Below are 932 nucleotides of genomic sequence, written 5' to 3' on the forward strand. Positions count from 1 at the left end.
TGGCCTAGAAATGTCTACTTTTTTTCCGCCTAGCCAAGCACTTTATGCTATAAACCATCAAGGTACTTTGGGGCGGACGGTACAAGCTATTTTTAGACTAGATATGGATTTTATTCTTAGTGGACGCGATACAAAGGGATTTCGTTGTTGTCGGGCGATCACAATGCTCCGTTACCGCGTGACGCAATATACCCTGGGTACCAGAGGCTTCGAGGCGTCAACGATTTGAGCGAAGCTTGGAGCCTCTTGTACCCAGGGTAGTCGCAATACAGAGAAATCGATGTTGCTTTTGTGAGCAGCTTCGTTCCACAGGGATCACAGGATCTGTAAACGTATGGCAATTGCCAGTAAAGGATCTAAAATATTTGGGGAAAAAATACCAAAGTCCTCCAAGCTGCAAATTTTCTGCAAAAAGTATCTGCAAGCGCCAGTTTGCTTGAAAACGGTGGTTCAATTTAACTCACGGAGACAGCCCTAAATCTGCCACGTATAGTTTTGGAATATTTGAAAATCCTGCGCTATTCTCAATTATCCTTTTGTGTATACCACTCAAGGGTAATGTCGACGGAGCGCATTGTTGTTTAATCCCACATCATGTGGGATTAAACATTACCGTAGGATCGATTTCCAGCTAATTTCCCCATCAATGCCCCAATCGATTAGGCCTGGCTACGGCTGGAGAGCCTGACACTGCCGTGAATTTTGCCATTTTGGAACTAGTCTAATAGAGTAGTATTCATCCAACCGGCTACGAGTGAAAACAGAATCCCCTCCCTCCTCCATTTCTAGATTTCTCACAATCAGTATATTTTATATGACGGTAAAGTCTGAAACAAAACGTGGGATTTTGAAGGGCTCTAGCTATTAACCCTTTAGCCGTCGTAGCGGTGGCAGTGAAGGGGACAAGAGAGTAAAAACAATATTAACAAAAG

Source organism: Nematostella vectensis, chromosome 12, assembly GCF_932526225.1.
Source record: "Nematostella vectensis chromosome 12, jaNemVect1.1, whole genome shotgun sequence".
NCBI lineage: Eukaryota > Metazoa > Cnidaria > Anthozoa > Actiniaria > Edwardsiidae > Nematostella > Nematostella vectensis.